General features: G+C 41.4%; 1 long non-coding RNA gene across 1 annotated transcript in view; it reads left to right on the top strand.

Moving 5' to 3' along the window:
- The window catches only part of LOC135495724 (uncharacterized), a 73,022-nt gene that overhangs the window by 25,525 nt on the left and 27,383 nt on the right, over positions 1–20,114 (top strand). The window contains exon 2 of the long non-coding RNA XR_010448592.1: positions 15,498–15,529. This is a non-coding gene — a long non-coding RNA (uncharacterized LOC135495724). The remainder of the gene's footprint in view (positions 1–15,497; positions 15,530–20,114) is intronic.

Raw genomic sequence — 20,114 nt, 5'->3', positions numbered from 1 at the left:
TCGGGGGGGGGGATAGAGATGAAAAGGTAAAGCTCATAGTCACCAGGAAAACCACGTCGTTGGGTATCTGCTGATATGGAGAGGAAGATAAAGATAACAGGCAGTTACCGTCTAATCCTTTATCTTAAAGACGAAATAATTTTTTGGATTTTAATAATGTAGTGTTGTATTTCTTTGCCACACAGAGAAAAACAGTGAACTGCAATGTTTACAAAGTATCAGACGTGATTTACATATAAGCCATCCAAATTGTTCTGCTTCATTCGACTATTATAGCCGCATCTGTGTACGTCGTATCCGGCATCTTAAAAAAGCTGAAGTCATTTACTTGGATAACTGTTAACTGCATTTCTATGAATAAGTTATTGGCTGATGCTCCTTTGACTGTTTGTGGTCATTGGCAAGACATCTCTTAGCCTCTCACCCCCAGGGCTTCTCATCAGGGACTCTCATTCGGAACCTTAACATGCAATTCATATACAGAATCTAATATCGCAGTCATCACTGGACGCAACAGATAAAGAAAAAATCACTCCGTTGCTGTCAGCAAAAAAACGGATGATAGGAAATAACTCGGCATAAAAATAGGTGGTAATACTGGTAATTCTTTCTCCTGATTGAATGATGTGCCAAATGGAGTTATGGTTATGAAGCAAGGCTAATAACCAGTAGCATTGTTCGAGCAAGCAATCAATGCGTTGATGCCCGCGGTGGTGCTTCAGGCTCGGTGTTGATGCCAACTTGTACAGACATGAATATTAGAGTTGATGGACGAGATGCACACCATGACATCACATCATTAGATTGTATTTCTGCTGAATAGAATGTTAACAAAATCGTTTATGCACCTTTTAACTTCTCTTTTGAAATACAGGAGAGTTTTACCGTTCACCTTGAAAGCATTTCTCACTATGATTATAGACAATGTACTGGGGCAGGCAGAGAGCTGGTCAAGGGCTCTCATAAAGAGATTGCTTTAGATAAGCACCACAACGTCTGAGGCACTTCTTAAAATCACTCGCTGGCCCGAGTGGTAGATGGTGTGGTGTCGTCAAACCAAATAGTGGTCGAGTACCACAACATTAGACAGAGACACATGGAATCACTCGAGTGGTAGATGGTGTGGTGTCGTCGAACCAAATAGTGGTCGAGTACCACAACAGTAGACAGAGACACATGGAATCACTCGAGTGGTAGATGGTGTGGTGTCGTCGAACCAAATAGTGGTCGAGTACCACAACAGTAGACAGAGACACATGGAATCACTCGAGTGGTAGATGGTGTGGTGTCGTCAAACCAAATAGTGGTCGAGTACCACAACATTAGACAGAGACACATGGAATCACTCGAGTGGTAGATGGTGTGGTGTCGTCGAACCAAATAGTGGTCGAGTACCACAGCAGTAGACAGAGCACATGGAATCACTCGAGTGGTAGATGGTGTGGTGTCGTCGAACCAAATAGTGGTCGAGTACCACAACAGTAGTTTGAGTGAGGACCTAATTGGGTTAGGGTTAGGGTAAGAACTTTATTGAGGCTCCTTTTTGTTATAATTTTGTTCCAGATTGAGTGAGGATCTAATTGCGTTAGGGTTAGGGTGAGAACTTTATTGAGGCTCCTTTTTGTTATAATTTTGTTCCAGATTGAGTGAGGATCTAATTGGGTTAGGGTTAGGGTGAGAACTTTATTGAGGCTCCTTTTTGGACACAGTCGATTCTATTGAAGTTTTATGTTCCGTGTGTTCAATGGATGAATTTTACCCCTAAAGTGCACAATGAGCACCTCGCTGCCACATGACCGGTTGACTATGCGACTGATGCAATGACTAGCATATACCTTGCAAACTGAATTACTCCTGCGGCGATGATGTGACAAAGGAATCATAGAAAGGCAATCTACGATTCTCATACGAAATCAATGTGAGTCAGGTTTCCAGTGAGGTTTGAGGAACGTTAACCGAACAATTGTTATTGGCAGTAAGGGAGATTTAACATTGGTAATTGAAGTAAGCCAATTGTCCTGTGCACATTCCTCAGCTAGAATTCGAGCGCGACTTAAAAACTTCGTGACAATTGAAACTGAAGTTCTTCTGTAATTTGATCTCAACTCTTTTGTGTCTCGCCTCCCCTATTCCTGTAACCAGAAGGGAAGAATATTGTATTTCTGGATGTATCAATGATGCACAGTCAGTTTCAATAGCTCTTGTAACAAGCATCTACACGTCTCAGAATCAAAAGACTTTTCTAAGACTTCGGTCTTTTTTGGCCATATTATGTGACCCGTCACAGCATAACCAGTCGCATGTCGCTCTGAGCTTGGAGGTTGAGACGGACTGTTTGTTCATTTATCTATTGTCTGCCTTTTGTGAATTATGAGGACATCAATTTCTTCCACTATCTCATGGTGTCATTTAGGCTCATGCACCTGGTTTTGCTGTGACGGGTCACATATTGGGTTTTCCCGGTATATTGTTAACGTCATCCAAATCCATATCTCTGCGGCGTTTATGCTCCTTAGTAAAAGGATATCACCATATACTGTCCTCTACTAGCCTTTGTCAGAAAGGGCTAACATATGATAACAAATATAGCATACATGTATTATTTGAAATATTAATTGATAAGTAACATCAGGTCGTTATATCGAATACTTTATACAAGGAAAGGGAAACTAAGTGGAGAGCATATTTATTTTGATTAAGCAAAATGATCAGGGTAATTAGACATGAAAAAGCGGCAATTCGAACTCTGCTCATTGTTATTCTTGCAGTTCCTAATTGCAGCTTGGGACAACCAAATTACACATCCATTGGAAACTAATTGGAGAGCGTCGATTTATTTGAATTAAACATATTTGTCAGGGTAATTAATCATGAAAAATGAATTCGAACTCTGATTATTAGCTCACCTCTTAGCAGAGGTGAGCTTATCCCATACCGTGGCGTCCGTCGTCCGTCGTCGTCGTCGTCGTCGTCGTCGTCGTCGTCGTCGTCGTCGTCGTCGTCGTCGTCGTCGTCGTCGTCGTCGTCGTCGTCGTCGTCGTCGTCGTCCGTCGTCCGTTAGCAGGGCACGTTTCGTAACTGTTAGAGCTATTGAGTTGAAACTTGGTACACATGTACCCTTATGTAATGACACCTTTGAGACCAAGTTTCGGTCCGATTCGTTTCATGGTTTGGCCACCAGGGGGCCAAACGTTAAAAGTGAAAATGTGCAATATCTCCCTTAATAGTAGTCGGGAAATTTTGAAAAAAATATGGTAGGTACTTCTAGCAAAGGTGCATCATATATCCTCCGGGTTTTTGATTTGACCTCCTTTTCAAGGTCACAGAGGTCAAATGGTGTAAATTGGCCGTTAGGATGTAACGATGGCATGTTTCTAAACTGCAATGACTATTGATACCAAATTTGGTACACATTTACCCCTTAGTCAGGTGATCTCAGGGACCAAAGTTTGGTCCAATATGATTCACCACTTGACCACCAGGGGGCAAAATCCAAAAACCTTAAAAATGTGATTATTCCTTAACTTCTTGCCCGATTGCCACCAATTTGATATCATGGGTACATCTAACCACCATACAGTATATGTCACACAGGTTTTCAATTTGACCTTCTTGTCAAGGTCACAGAGGTCAAATGACGTAAATTCGCCGTCAGGCCGTAACTATGGCACATTTCTTAACTGCAATGACTATTGATCACAAATTAAGTACACATGTACTCCTTGGTCAGGTGATCTCAGGTACCGAAGTTTGGTGCCATCTGATTTGCCGTTTGGCCTCCAGGGAGGGGGCCAAATCCTAAATTCATCAAAATGCCATTATTCCTAGTAATGACTTGCCCGATTGGCACCAATTTTATATCATAGGTACATCTAATTCTAACAACCATTCAATGTGTCACCCGGGTCTTCTTTGATTTGACCTACTTTTCAAGGTCACAGAGGTCGAATGTACTGTAAATTGGCCATTTTGGGGAAATTGTAATTGCTTGGACCTACATCAAACCTAACACTACATGACACAATACCATGCTCTTTATCCATCTTTCCTCCACATGAGGTGAGCACAATGGCCCTGGCCATTTCATTGTTTTTTGCAGTTCCAAGTTGATTAATTATGCTATATTTGTTTTAATTTTTGTGTAGTCTAAAGCACAGGTCAACATCGCCTCTCTTTCACCCTGTTTGATTGATCCAGCTAAGAGTATTCCAGCTTGACTCACCACAGGTCCTCAAGAGTGTGGCCATATGCTTGCTCAATTACTCACTGCTTATGCCTCATTAGCATTCTATCGCATTGTTCCCCTGACAGCCCGGTGCAGCGGAGCTCATGCCATTTGAGATGGTCTCCTGTTTTAGGAAGATCACGTATAAATTATTGGTATTTCAGACTTTTCACAGACAATCCAGAAAAATCACGGGAAATGTGGCCTTTCCTAGATTTTTGTAGTTGCTTGTGGAAATAGCAGGCTCCTAAACCAGGCTCTCCTGGGTTAGGAGCTTAAAAAATAACCCTAGACCAGCGTTACAAGACAAAATAAAATACTATTACACAAGGTTACTGGGCGCTATGGCTTGAAAGGTAACCCTAGACCAGCGTAACAAGACAAAATAACCTACTATTAGACACGATTACTCAACGCTGTGGCTTGAAAGGTAACCGTTGCCGAGCTTTACCATGCAAAATAACAAAACAATAAACCAGGTTACTGGACGCTATTGCTTGGAAGGTAACCCTAGCGTAGTGTTTGAAATCTTGACTAGTCTTATCATCGTCATCTCCTTCAGATAATCAGAATAGACAATAGCTAAAATTGAAATTCCACTCCATTTAAGCCGTGATCGATAGTCGAGTTCGAATGACCAATTTGGCGCGGAGGTACCTGAGTGATGGATGACAAAGCAATTCTAGCCAAGTGTACCTATAGTAGTATAAGATGGGACATATTATTAAAATTTGAAGTAAAGTGACTTTGATGGAATGAACGATGCAATTTGAAATTAGTTTAACCCATGAATTTTAATGTAGTAAGAAGTTCATTTAGATGAGCGCTGTAGCTACATGAGTGACACAGAAGCCTAAGCCCCTTCATTGGTTAAATAGCAGTTACTTGCATCTCATTCTATTGTCATTAGGTTCCTTTCGCTATCAGTGTTTATCCAGACGATTGTCATGCCAAACATGCATTTCCTCTAGATAGTCTTGCTCATATGCATTGCCAAAAATCGATTATATTTCTGTCCTCAAAGCCGTTCTTGCCTCTTCTGGCATAGAAAATCTGAAGGGGCGGGTTTAGTTTCACCTCAGTGATACCTTGAACAATGGTTGTCAGGCTATACATTTGGTATCCTCTTCCTCTTGCTTCTCTGAGAAGACAAGAAAGCATCTTAGTCGCAGGTGCGATGCACACAGCTTAATCAAACACCACAATCATACGGCAGCTAAGAAGGATTTAAAACATCTCCTCATACGCACCATGTGACAAAAGAAGAGTTTGTTGCACCGAGTTAATGCTATGTAATTTCCCTAGGTGAAGTGGTTCTCTGCTTCAGTAGCCTTAGTGATTATCATGAGAATTGTTCTCTGTCTAACCTTTTTGTCACCGCGCCTTTTTATACTTCTTTGTCACCAATATTGACTATCAAACATAACCAGTAAGCCCTACACGCTTTCGGGTGATGTTGCACGTTAACTTAGTTTAGTCTTGGAGGAATTATACTTGACAGGAGAAACAACGAGCTAATACCCTATTTTTAAGTATAGTATAGTATAGTCAAGTATAATTCCTCCAAGGCTTAGTGGAGAACAAAAAGGTTTACATATCGGTTTGTTCCACTGGAATACAGGTACATGTACTACCATCATGACATGTTGAGTGGTGCAACGAAAAGCGTAACATATCATGGTTGAAAACCTCGTGGCGTTCAACCATGTTTTACCGAGGTGTGAACTGTCTTACTCTCAGGGGCTGTTTCAACCCAAACGGTAACATTTTACATGGATGAATTCCATTATCATATGAGAGAACACGTTTATTTGATTTAAAATGTGGTTTCTTGATTATCAATCTTTCTGACATTAGAAGTACATGTATACAAAAAGGCACACATCCTTTTCTCACGGAATATGAACCCATCCAAATGTGATAGACGCCGGCACTTCTTCAAGTTCTTATCAACTTGAATTACACGTTAAAGGAATGTTGATTTCATTTTAAGCTTGTGATTATTGATAGAATATCGTCAAGACTTGTTTAATCTTGGTTAATCATGTTTGTGAGAATGATACGGAGGATGTTCTGGATAATTGGAGGAACTATTCAACGAGAGATCGAATCCGATTATTTTGATGAATTCGCGAACAGGCGAACTGATAAAATGGACGAGTCGATGAAGTTTTAGAACCAAAATTATAAAGGAATCCTCCGTATTTTTCCTTTATTTTGTTCTCGAATGTATTCGATTGGGAAGGTGACTCCAGTGAGTGGACATGAGTGTGTCTTACTTAACATGTGCTATGAAACATGTAAAGGAGCTGCTTCAAATATCGACGGAAGTGTTGACTCGCGAAACAGTAGAGAACAAATTTGAATGTCGTAAGAATGATAGTGATAACGACGATTAAAAACAATACACTGTTGTTGATATTATGGAGGTCGGGAATGGTATAGGTCCAGGTCATTGCGAGACATATGTATGGGGCGTTAAGTATAAACATGTCAGTTGCCACGAGAATAGCATTGCGTTCATGCCACCATCTTGGATAGTTCCTTCTTTCATCAATAGAGTGCGCTGCAGCTTCCTGTTATGGCGACGGAGGCTGGAGATTATGAATATATTGAGAATTAAAACTGTGAAAACTGGTATGGTCATATTGGCAAAATCTCCAGCAGATTCAAACCAGATAAGATATGGGATTAAGACACAATGAATGGAACCGTCAGGTAATCTGATCGGCCGCCTCCAGAGATTAGGGAGATTGAAAACAGACACTCTGACTCCAAGGAAAGTTACAATCCATCTCGCACGACTCATGGTACACCAGGATGCGGACTGTAAGGGAAAGTTAACAGCAATAGCTTGGTCACTGGCAATTATGATGACCAACCTCGTGCACCTGCATGAGATTTATCACCAAAGTATCGCAGTATGACACAGTAAGTGACCTGCTGAGATGGGGACCAGATCGTATAAAATAGGACAATGTACTCTGATATAAATGTGGTAAGAGATAAGTTATCACCACTGCTAACACTCTGTGGTCGAAATACATGACACTGCGTCGATTCTTTACGATATATGCTAGAGTGTTGGCCACACCGATACACATCACGGTAGGGTAGCCCAGTGTTTGGATGCCGCGAATGACTTTGTTTGACCAATGGGAGCGGAGAAATGGCGTGTCCTCTGTCATCGTCTTTGGTATAGTTTCCTTCGAATCCTTCTGAAATCAAACCATGGAAACCATAGACTTGGAGACAACGCTGCTTTCTCAAAATCTACTTGGTTGACATTCGTTGATGTTCTTATCCATGTTCGACTATGTGACATTCGCCATTGAAGAAAACAATACATTCAGAATCATAATAGCGAGTCAGGGGTTCTGTTTTCATGTACTGTATGTCAAAGTGGTTGTTGATGGGACAAAGGGAGAGTTTCTATTCGTGATCTTGATATCGCTATGTTTAGCAACTAATATAAAAGGAGAAGAAAGCCCTGATCGAACAGAGCTCATTGACACATTTGTTAGCTCCAAAAATATCTGAAAATGATTTGTAATTAGAATCGCGTGTTCATCTCTGAGCTGTGCAGTGCCGTTGAGAAATGAAAAACGCGAAACACACACAGCTAAGGAAATGTTGACATTGCGGTATGTGCTGGTTTCTGCAGGAGAGTTTCTGGATTAGGCTGGGAGTGTGTGCAAAATGCTTCCAACATTACAGTTGTACAGTATAAAAGCACTATATAAAGAACTTTACAGCGAACCGCATTTGTGATTAAGATATGTTGCAAGTTGTGTTACGAAAGAAATTGATTGCCGCACAGAGATTATGAAAAAGCAGAATTTCAAAAATTTAACACACGAGTTTTATTTCACATTTCAGTTGTGGCACCAGCCACCCAAGAAACCCCGACCCCATTCCCACACGTTTAAGCCTAATATAATTTACCGTAGACTGGGTCGATTGTTATCATATTACTATTATCATACTTATGCACAAAGACTCTTGTGTTACGTAGTATAAAGTCGGATGTGTTTATGATGATACATCCTGGTGCGGGATGGAATCATAGCGGCTTTAATAGAATTGTTGACAAACATTTCCGTCACAATGAATAAGTCAGGTAACACCACTCGTTTCAAATTCTCAGACGATGTCGTGTATTGCGACGTGTAGTTTTCTATACAATGGCTTTACGTGATTAGACTATTGTACACGTTGTAGTCCAGATTTCCCTTTATGAACGCATTGCGGTGCCAAAACCTATACTTCAGCTTGATCTCACCATCAGTAAACCATATTCTAGGCCTTGGAATACTTTATTATTTCACATGGCAATAAGCATAACAGTCGACCCTTTCTGTATTAGAGCTAAGTCACAGATAGCATATCCAGAAGTATTAAGGTAGCAGGAAGGGTTGGGCGTTTGTGGTTTCTGAGTCTGAGGGGGTTGGTGTCTGTTGACTGTGCTTTAAGAGAGACTAGGCATGGCGCCAGTCTCTCTTAAAGCACAGTCAACAGGCATTTGGTCTCAGTATTTGGGTAAGTACAGAATCAAGCCAGCTCAGAGAGCAATGATTGAACGATGCTGTGGACAAGTCCAAGGATACTGCATCAGTCACGACAAACTTCTCATCAGAAAGCGTCACCACCAGCATATTCAATGTTCAGTTCCAACCTGTACCAGGCCAATGCACGCCTGTCATGGTCAGCAGTGGTCAGCTTAGCGCGATATGGAACATTCTTCCGAAACTCAAGCGAGGGAAGTCTGCTCATTAGCATATCTTGCGCACTGCTCCTTCTGGTCAAACATCGTAGTGAAATCGTAATGGAAAACGTCTGGCTTTTCGCCAGACTAATAAGTGAAGAACGAATAGGTAAAGAACTTCTACTTGCGCGAGACTGCTGTGATAAAATGATCATTGCAGAGACTCCGGTGACGTACACATATATTTTTTACAATCAAAAATGCCCTCAAAAGACGACATGGAATGATTATTTTATTGATATTTCCTACTATATACCTTCCAATTATCACTTTATACAAATGGATCGGCGTTAGATCGCATGCTTTTCTTTCCTGGTGACACTATAAAGCAAAATAGTTGCAACCCCGTAAATGCGCTATAAGTCCAATAATAAGTGACGGTGACCCGTTATAAATGTTTCGCCAGCTTTGCTTTTTTGCCGCTACGCGGCGCGTTGGGCCCTTGCGTCCAGTCGACCCTTTCTGTATTAGAGCTAAGTCACAGATAGCATATCCAGTCGACTCCTTCCTTTTACATGGAATAGTCTTGTCCTTGGAGCTACTTTATTGATTTCACGAGGCGATAAGCATATCCAGTCGACCCTTTCTCTATCATATTCTAGGCCTTGGATCGACTTCACACCATTTCTTCACACCATTGCTCCTTTCAGAGACTAAAAAGACAAATAGCGACTGTTCTTTCAGTTTTTCCGGCATCCCCACCTCGGTCTGTGATGCAGACGCGGCATGTTCAATCGACGAAGTGCCGATAAAACCTGCTGCAACAGATAGTTTCCGCTTTCTCTTATCGACAAACGATTTTCTGCGCGATATGACGAAACCATTGTTGATCCTCGATCTATGCGTCATATTCAGCATAAAACTAACCATGAGTTTGCTTGCCGAGGTGACGGGCTTTATGGTTGTGCTGGTTATCGGAATATTCTGGAAATCAAAGACGAGACGAAGCCAATAAAACATAGTATCGACGCAGTCATGTCTGTCGTTGGGTGCCTGGTGGTTCAACATATCTTTATGTATAATACTAATTTGTATATGAGCTATCAGAACTTTGACAGCTTCGGCAGTGCTTTTTTATCCATTTAACTGGCATCCACCAGCAGCTTCTTCCGGCCTTGAGAAGACTACCAATGCTGGTGCTGTTGCACTCCACTTTTCTCCATCTCAACTTCAGCAAGGTTCAGAGTGACTACATTTTCTTGACTGAATCAAACCCATATAGGTGATCAACAAAAGATTCGCCTGGACTATGCTGATCATATGGCAATTCGCAATGCTGCCCATTCCCCTTTAAAAAATTGATTATCTTAATGCTGGAGCAGGTCATCATCCACAATAAAGATGACCTAAAGCCGTGTTTTACAGTCTCCGTGTGTCTTCTGCCCAACCTGCATCACCTCTCGTAATGAGAAGTCTGTGAAATTAGTTTGTGCAAAGCCGCTTATCTTCCCGAACGGCTGTCGGTCTTCCTTTGCCTCGTTTCATTTTTTTCCTTTCTGCCGCCACGTCGGAATATAGATAGGCATCTTGATACTCGGCTGTCCGATCAGCTGCTCTTTTGTGCTGAAAATGCTAGTGCAAGGTGATGGTCAAACCCACTGTTACCATCGTCTGTCGATTCTCTTGAGAATGAATCCTATGCTACTTGTAAGAACTAAATCATCTCAAAAATCCCACTTGACCATTCTCTGGCAGGGGCATCGTCAGTATTATATCTGTTACAAAAATCGTGGATTTCAAGTGCGTGCGAAGTTAAAACAGTCACCTACAAGCTTGATCATACTGCACCATTCTTTCATGTGTCATGGTACGAGTTGAATATACATGAACATCCTTCCAACAAGGACGACAAGTTGATAAATCGTCATGGGAAACTGTGTTTTCCTGGAACTGATGTAATTTTGAAATAAACTAGCCAAATCCAACTAGGTTCCCTTGTTTTCTCGCGTAGTACTTCCATGTCATTAATGATGTACCCTAACTTACCATTTGGTTAGACAATGGATATAAATGCTGTCAACAATTTGCCCGATGGCTGGATGACACTCAGGAAAAGTGAAAACCCAGATGATAGGCATTCATGTCATATAAATGTAATCGACCCATACCACCGAAAGACAAATATAAAAAAAGAAACAAGTAGGCCTTATCTTAGTCATCATATAAAGGTCATAGCTCTCCTCTATCGGGTAAACATATCCATTCCACCTAGCTTAAAGAATGAGATCCCGTCATAAGACCAGTTTGTATTTGCGCACCAAGGAATTTTTCGCAATGCAACCATGATATTTGCATTACGCCATTATCATGAAACCTTGGGGTTAGTGGCTAGGAACAGAGATCCCACTGTCCGCAGATATAGTTTTTGAATGACGGGTGAATATCAATTCAACTTAGCGGGTACCCACCCATGCAGCAGAAATGCAAGCTCTTCAAATATTCCATTGTAAACGTGCATGATCTAAGCCTCCCCGCCATTCCTCTAGGTGAATCATGCACTTCATTCCATTGTAAACGTGGGCTGAGCTATTTCTCTATTAATCGCTCTGTCACGTCAACGTTCAACGCTGAATATTGCATGAACTTGTCGTTTCGTTCATAGCTCCCTTGAGACCACATTAAACATTTTGTGCAAGTGGTTTTTGTTAAAGAAAGATTTTCTGTTTGCTGTGTAATTAGTCAAGACAGGTGTGGTTCAAACGTAGAGACATTATCCCAATGGTACTTTTGGGGCCTTGATGACGGATCTACTGGGAGGACATCCACCTCGATCAAAATGTGGTTTTTTTATTCTCTCTTTGGTGTGTAATCAGACACAGTCCATGGTCCATCGGGGGCCTCGATGACGGATCAACGCCTTTCGCATCACGAGTTGACTGTCTGTTTTGGTTGAAAGAGACTTTCCTGACGCTTAATACATGTATATTGATTTCCTTTAGCAAGTGGCCTTATCAGTAATAGTATCAAAAAAGACCAGGGACACAGTCTTACAGCAGAGCCTCTTTGTAATTCAACACACTATAACATCTATCTTCATAACCTTACCTTGAAACTAGACTGCCAGAACCGTGTTCAAGCAAGCTCTAGAATCGAGAATCCTACCTTCGTCTTCTTCTCTCAACCACTCTGGGAAGAGACACTTGCGCAGAGGGTCGAACAACGGGTTAATAAAGTGTTACGAAGTTGTCTTACGCTCATAACTTCGTTCGAAAAACGCTATTGCTAAGAACTGCATCAGCCGGGAACATAGAGCGTCGGACTCACTGGAAATTTTAAGTGGACCTGAGGCTTCAGATTCAGCCACGTCTTGGACTCGAATCCCATCAAGAGCAATCTTAAAAATACTCTATTTGCTGTTTCTGGGCTGAAGTAAATTAAGGTTACTTCTTCAGTACATTGTTACACTTTTTTGGCGCGCGACGCGAAATAAATTGTATATTTCACCCCCATGACAGACTGTGACTGTCCTTGTATGTCCTGTTAGACCAGTATGTGCTAAGCCAGATATAAAGGTGTGAGACAATACGGTGTCTGCAGATTCTGACAGTCTGTGGCTGTGCTCGTGAGTCCTTTGGACCAGTATGTGCTAAGCCAGATATAAGGGTGTGAGACAATACGGTGCCTGCAGATTCTGACAGACTGTGGCTGTGCCCGTGAGTCCTTTGGACCAGTATGTGCTAAGCCAGATATGAGGGGGTCAGGCAATACGGTGCCTGCAGATTCTGACAGACTGTGGCTGTGCCCGTGAGTCCTTTGGACCAGTATGTGCTAAGCCAGATATAAGGGGGTCAGGCAATACGGTGCCTGCAGATTCTGACAGACTTCCCTAATACCCTCAAGTGACCTGCGATCACCTAATCCTAATATCGGTAAAACGCATTGTGACAGAATCTTTTATATAATTGAAAGGCCCTATAACATAAAAAGCCGCCAATGATTGGTAAGAACTTTCGAATGCCTCAAAAAGTAAGCGACCAGTTGTATTGATTTCCTGTTGTTATGATAGCTCAAGAGAGCTGGATGAGCACCCTGGCACATTTTCAAAGACAGGAAATGAATGTGATTAAATGTGGCTGATCGAAAGAACGACACATTCGCTTGCTTTAATAATTAAGAGTGATTTTCATTTCATCGACATGGGAATTAAGACCTGGCAAGCTTTTCTCGAATCGATATATGAGGTTCATTAATCCTATTGCCGATCTTAAATAAGATATCCGGTATGAACGTCTGCTCGTCAGTGTTAAGCCATTCTGAAACACCATGTTATAAATCGACTTGGTGATTCCAACAAAAACTTTTCATATCCACGGTAGAGCAGAATTACAACCAGTCGACTCCTCTAATTGATTATAAAGTTAACTTGAGAGTTACATGTGACGCGTTATGCCTCGTGTAACCTTAAGACATTCTTTAAAACCCCAACTAACACATTGTTTGACCGTTTCTTTGCCGCATACTGTAATTACCCCTGGGGCTGTTACTCTGATCACGACTGTTTCGTTCTTCTCACATTAGAAACTGGCGCTGCATATATGAGGCATCTGTTCCTCGGCCACATGTGACTATCGGCGCTGATGCCATATTATCTATGTCCGTATGACATCTCATCCCCTGGACACGCTGGTTAGATTACACGACGTCTATTCCTATAATTAACCAGGTTCTTATCCTCGTTATCTGGCCATCAACCAGATCTGTAGCGGACCCAGCATCCGTTCTCAGTTTCCTCAAAGATGGCTAACACGGCAATTAGCCATCACAAATACCTTGTTTTCTCAAACATCAAACAATTTTTGCAAGAAAAAAAGGTTTATGTTTCGGATACGAATGTTGAATAGCAATGGTCATTTTTGTTGACTTCTTTAGGTATCTGGTGACAGTTGGCGTGGTTGGGCATATTATGTTGAGTTGTAATGATGAATTTCACACGACAGAACTGACGTGAAGGGAAATTTAGGCAAGATCGCAAAAATGTTCTGAAAATCTATGGTCATGAATCCTGACAGAATGATGTGTTTTATAAAATATTCAAATAACAGGTGCAGAATGTTGAAGTCGTGAAATGAACATGACAAAGATGAGGACTTTCTACTGAAGTGTCATCTGTCACATCAGGAACACTGACAATGTCGCACACACAGCTGGGGTTGATGGTAGCTTGGACGGATGATACCCCCCCCCCCCCACAGAAACAAGCATCTTGGTATCATGATGATACTAAGAAATCTAATTTACAATTGGAGACAACACCAGTTTAATGCATTGAAAGGCAATTGCTTTAAAGATGTTTTTCTGGCTTGCTTATAGAGAAGTTCATCAAGAAAGCTGCAAAGGTGAGTATGAATATGCGGTCGCCTCTGATACGGTCGTTTATCAGTGGTATTCATGTGTGACGACCTGTTACCACATGACCGGAATCGAGAGGGATATTGTGTCCTGAATATAGAACGGACAGTTAAACTAAACTTGACCTTGTCACACATTTCAACCAATCAGAACTGAAATTGCGCCAAATGTGAGAGACACTAATCTTATCGTGCTCATCATTGACATCCAATGCTGCTGTTGAAGATGATAATGCGGCGTCTCTATAACAACAGACGCCAAAAAAACAAGAGAGTCGAGCTTCGCCATAGGAAACGGCATTATCATGTATTAGACTTTGATTAAACTTTTATAGAAAATCATCTTCATCCCACATAATACGATTAAGTAATGTTCAGTTATCCTAAAACATTAGGCTCCCGGCAAACATTTAACTTCTATCTGCCAATGACATCGGCTGATTATTTCAAGTCATCGGATTACTGAAGTGTTCGGAAGATACTGCTGTAAGGTTTGATTTCACCCAATCTAGATGAGTATATTCAAGTATATCTGAGACATTTGATGATATGTCCAGTAACTATGTCGTTAAAGAACATTGGAGACTGGATTTTGAAGAAACCGACATTAGAAACGCCGGTCCCGAATGGTTTCCTCTCTAGTTATTATTACAAGGCCCTCAGTAACATGACCATCCACGACCACTGGATTGGGCGGTCCCAATGACCAAAGTCACCCCTCTAACCCGACCAAAGGCCCTAATTGCTGTAATCCGTCGCGACCGCGTCTCCAATTAACCCGGCAATTAACACCTCGGCGCGAAGCTCTCTCTTGATTACTATAACACCACGGACGAGGGCTATCATGAGAATCTTTTGTACAGGCAGTTGCTATCAGTTGAAAACTAATAACTGCGTTTTGCTCACGTTTTTTGAATCAATTCATCCCTGTTTTTTTATTCGAGTGTTTTTCACTCCCTCAGTATTTTGGCATCATCATCAGTCCCAAAAGTTTTTGAAAATTTTTCAGAATTTTGAACTTTGTTAGAGTAGACAGGCTTTGCAACCCTTACGAAAGACGAGACAGGGAGTAAGTACGAAGGTGTCTGGTGTCATCTAGGCGAAATATTCTCTAAATGTAAGCACATAAACAGATTTCTTCCTTTCTTATTTCTTGCAGAAATTCCAGCTTGAAAGGATAACACTTACAAAGTCAGTATATTTTCATTTATTCGTTACTGCGAATTGTCAACAGTTTCACCATCGACATCAGCAAGGCAAATAACATCAGTGTCGAGGAAGCCATGCAGTGAAGCCAATAGGGGAACTTGTGACCTTCGCACTAAACATGAGCCAGTGAACAAATCTAACTTTTAAATGTGTTATCGTGTTATTTGTGGGAAGCTGTAACTGGGATATTATGTGACCATCTGGTAATCGTAGCGGACTCATATCATTTAAGCAGAAAGAAACCGAATGATAGAATGGAAGAAACTTTATTACTCGTCCAATTATCAGCTGAACCTGATCTGGACACATTCCAGGTGTCGCACTAACGTGAAGTATCTCCTTTGTCTCAATAACATGTCGGATAACCGGACAAGGCACGAGCATTACTTGTCGGTGCAAGCCCTGGCAACACCTTATCGGCTTACATTGTTTAAATGAGGTTGCCTTGCTGCGTCGCAAGGTGAACATACTTTTGTTATTGTGGTTAACTATATGTTAAGCTCAACCTCTCCAAAAGCACTCCTCGACATGTTTCATTATGAAGTCTGAAATACCAGGTACGTTTTAGATAATACGCATATTTCAAGTGCTACTCTAGAATGTGACACTTAAAATGTACAACGGCATCCTATCTGTTGGCTACAGTTGGTGATATTATACTCTGTACGTCAATTTAAAATAGTTTAAACCCGTTGACACCAACATGTGTTAATCACCCAAGTGTCGAGTGTAAGCCAAACAAAGGGAAATATCGCTGTAACGTGAAGGCAGTAATTAGATAAACATCATTTTTACCAAACCTCATCGCCCATTTTGCAGACCTTCTTGAGCATATGTCTTTCTGTCACTATGTGAGGGGCTTCTCGTTTTCTCTGAACGATTTCCTGTCTTTTCGTCAATAAGAATGTCGCTCCCAGGTGACACAATCGAAGAAAGTTTGTCAAATCACCCAATGACTTATCCTCAAAGGTAGTAGAGGTATGTCTGCCTAATTAGCCCTTGGCACCACTGCTCGTGTTCAAATCTAATTAGCATTGATGAATTCAGTGTAAATAGAGGAAATTCAATTTGAAAGTTAACTCTGGGGCTAAATTACTTCGGGGTAGTTCACAGGCGTTATATCAAAAAGAGGCGACAAAGGCCGAGTTATCTTAAAACATAATAGATGACATCGACGGATGACTGGAGACATTCCGGGGCGAGAGGTTGAGGTGACCAATGGAGCCATTCGCATTCAGGGGCAAGAGATTAGGTCGACGGATGACTGGAGACATTCCGGGGCGAGAGGTTGAGGTGACCAATGGAGCCATTCGCATTCAGGGGCAGGAGATTAGGTCGACGGATGACTGGCGACATTCTGGGGCGAGAGGTTGAGGTGACCAATGGAGCCATTCGCATTCAGGGGCAGGAGATTAGGTCGACGGATGACGGAATGCGGATGTCTCTAACAACGTCCCAACATATCAATGCGAGAGATTATTTATATGATTCATATAAATTTTTATCACGGCGTAATAAATTTATATGGGCCCGATAGGATTTGAACCATCGCACGGGGTGAAAAAGACAGTGTACATTTACTTTTGAACTAGAGTGGTCAGTTCGAAACAAGTGTGACCGTCAGCATAGATTACTAGTCCAAGGCTATGACAACAAAAGGCAATCCCCATTGCTTCATTAAACGAAACCTGTCACGAAACGCTAATGAAAATGGGCAATTATAAACTACCCGTCAAAAAGCTAAGATAATTCTCTGTTCCGAATTCAAAATGAACGAATATGGCCGCATTTCGTCCATATTTCATCTTTATTCACCTGACGACTTCCTGAGCATTATTTTTCCAGTGGTGAGGGAAACACGTGCAGGATATATCATGCATAAAGGATTGCGTGTGTCTGATTCTGACTATATCATTAGAAGTGATAGATAATTCACGAATGTAATCAATCTTATTGAGAGTAAGACTGTTAAAAAGATCATGTGAGTACACAATCGAAAAGGGGTTCACCCAATGTTGTGTTAGAATTTGATTTTAGACTCCCTGCTTTTCTCGGCTCAAGGTATATATAAGAGCCACTAGATGATGACCCCTCTTGTAAGATCAGTCTTCAAACCCCCTTACCCTCTCCCTCAGTTTATATTACGGCATCGTGTCTCTGCAGAACTTTGCCGCGTTTGCATTTGCGATGTTTTGAGACGTTGAAAACATGACCTTTAGTGCTAAGTAATCCCTGGCCAAATATTTTAGTAAGTCAATAATAATTCTGGCTCTAACATATTCCACGCTGCCTATCATAATCGAACATGAAAGCAAAGTGACTCTTAATAAGCAGTTTACTCCTTTCCTATCAGTATGCATCTTAGTTATGTGAACAAGCTTAGTTTAAGTCAAATATCTTTAAGTTCCTTATGCTACTTTACCTTTATAAAGGTCAAAGAACCGAAAATGAAGAAATTTCTCCGAAAATGTATTTTTAAGGATATTAGCACATTTTTTATATTTGTAATGCTTAGCTGAAAAACATTGGTTGGCTATGGTTGAAGAGAACGACTTCATCAACAAAACACAACTTTGAATCCAATATCAGCAGCTATGTCGTGTGATAGCCTAGATACCCATGATCAGGATGCACCACAACGTGTTAACCCGACCAAGGACGCAAACTGCCTCCGCTGAATACAATCCAAATGGTACCAAGTCGAAATACCCTTATCCTGTTTTATGGAGAACAAACGGCCTAAAAGGTGCTTGAATAGAGCAGAAGTTTAATAGATCGCTGTACAGTTATTGACATGACAACTGTGACTTTTAAAAACATGGAGTTGATAATGAAACGATATAACCTTTGAATATATTGCGCTCATAATCTGATTTGGTGGCAAACTTTAATTATTCCAATTGACTTGGGAATGACATGTTCGACATAATTATCACTTGCTGTGTTTTATGAAATCAGAAGAGGATGACTGAGAAACATGTAATTACAATGCTGTGCACAGCCAGTTATACCAACCTACAAAAGAGAGCCAAGTGAAGAAAATCACTGATTTGTGACAGCCTAACGAATGTCTTTATCATATTTGTATTTGTGAGACGAGTGATACTCATGTGCTCTGACTCTGACTTGAGCTATGTCGCTATCGGAACTTTACTGGAACGAAATCAGTCTCAGATGGTTAAACGTATATCTTTATTTGTGTACCTCGTGCCGCTCCAGGGACACCCCGTTCCGGTTTTATTCAATTGATCACAAAATAGCAATGTTGCGTGTCCATGGCCATCAAAGGTGACTGTGTACCCTCAGTCAACTCATCAGCAGAGGCGTCGAGCGGGATGCTGTTTGGTTGCAGTGTCACACAGCAGCGGCCACGATTGTGATCCAGCTGCCGCGCTTATTAGCCAATATGTATGGTGATATGAATTAATGTCTACTAATAGCGCCCTAGTCATAAGAGTGTCACGTCTTTGAGTGACCATAATCTCTGGCCCGTTCATATTGACCTGAGCAGCGAGGTGAACAGATGAGGTCTCGGTCTAGCTAGCTCATTGGCGTTACCATTGATGTCGAGTGAGGGCCGATGTAACCATGTGCTTCCGCTTCGGAGTGTTTTCAATTATTTTTTGGCAACGCTGAAAAAAGACTGACACATTTTCCCTCTACTGAAAAATCATGGTCTCCCTTGTTGTTTATTGTATGGAATCACTGCTATATGGGGAAGATCCAAAAACGTTCATCCCTAAGCATTTAAGATATGCTTGAGGTAGTTATTGGTGTCTCGATTAACGTAGGTTTTTCTTTGGTCTGCTCTGACGTTGGTGTGTCATAGTGATGAGAAACCATGACTGCAGCCGATTTATGAGCCACCTCTAAGGCTATGGCGGGATCCGATTGACTCAGATAGATACTGCATGGTGAGAGGAATAACATATCTGTTACAGTAATGAGCGTGACAATTTGGATGATAAAAATAGAAAAAGCGATATGTCGTGTCAAATCTGTGTACGACCTGTTTGAAGATTATCCAAATCGGATCATGTGATCAGACTTTGATATCTCTGATCAACCAATCAGGCCCAACCAATCATGGTTTAGCTAAATTTAAACCGAAAAAGCTTTCTGGGTAGCCCGTTAAGTTGTCTGGTATGTTTGTTGAAGGACTTTAAGATAGTGTAATGACATGCCCGACAATGGCGGAAACATGTCACTCTGCTTTCGACGCATCCAAAGACAATTGACACGGAAGTGATACACGGCTAGTGATGCAGGGCGGCTACAAGCGGCCAGTAACACGCTTCCTCTACCAATCACACTGATATTGTTAGCCCTATTCGAATTAAATCATGGCACCTGTATTCCCTGACCGTCACTAAATTGGCCAGTCCCTCCCAAGGAACCTGATAAGCTTGTGAATCGTTGACACGCTCGGAGATGAATCGTTTGCAATCTCGAGTGAGATGAGAGCACGAAAGGAACACATCACATTACTGGTATCTGGTCTTACTCTCCACAGTTCAAGAGTTTATTCTCATTTGGTTTAGTCAGTCTGATTTATTGAATGTATTTC

The sequence above is a fragment of the Lineus longissimus genome, chromosome 11 (assembly GCF_910592395.1).
Source record: "Lineus longissimus chromosome 11, tnLinLong1.2, whole genome shotgun sequence".
Lineage (NCBI taxonomy): Eukaryota > Metazoa > Nemertea > Pilidiophora > Heteronemertea > Lineidae > Lineus > Lineus longissimus.
The sequence above is the reverse complement of the archived record's forward strand: the minus strand, read 5'-3'. Positions and strand labels throughout refer to the sequence as shown.